Below are 403 nucleotides of genomic sequence, written 5' to 3'. Positions count from 1 at the left end.
AACTCAAAAAAGAGGAAATCGCTGAGTTGACCAACGTTTTTTCAAAAACAAACTGCTATGACTGATCACAACATTAAGATTAAAGGAATAAAGACAACACACGTCTTTACTGCGTGTTCTCTGTACATTAAGAGTGTTTTTTCCTTTTTTTAATCAATGTATAATTATTAATTTTTTGCTAAATTTGTAATATTTTCTTTGGCTTTTACACCCCAACGTGACCAATTTCGCAGTGGTTTTATTTTGAAAATCCCTAGCGGAAGAACCTTATTAGGTATGCCAGCTTCAGAGCTTCCAGACAGTGTTCTTGCTGCCACTGATTAATCTGTTGTATGCAGGACTTTGTCCTCCATCGGTTCCCTCTTGAAAGCAATGAGGTGGCCCAGAGTACGGAGCAAGGACC

This window comes from Cynoglossus semilaevis, chromosome 13 (genome assembly GCF_000523025.1).
Source record: "Cynoglossus semilaevis isolate Cse_v1.0 chromosome 13, Cse_v1.0, whole genome shotgun sequence".
Lineage (NCBI taxonomy): Eukaryota > Metazoa > Chordata > Actinopteri > Pleuronectiformes > Cynoglossidae > Cynoglossus > Cynoglossus semilaevis.
Note: the sequence above shows the minus strand (reverse complement) of the source record.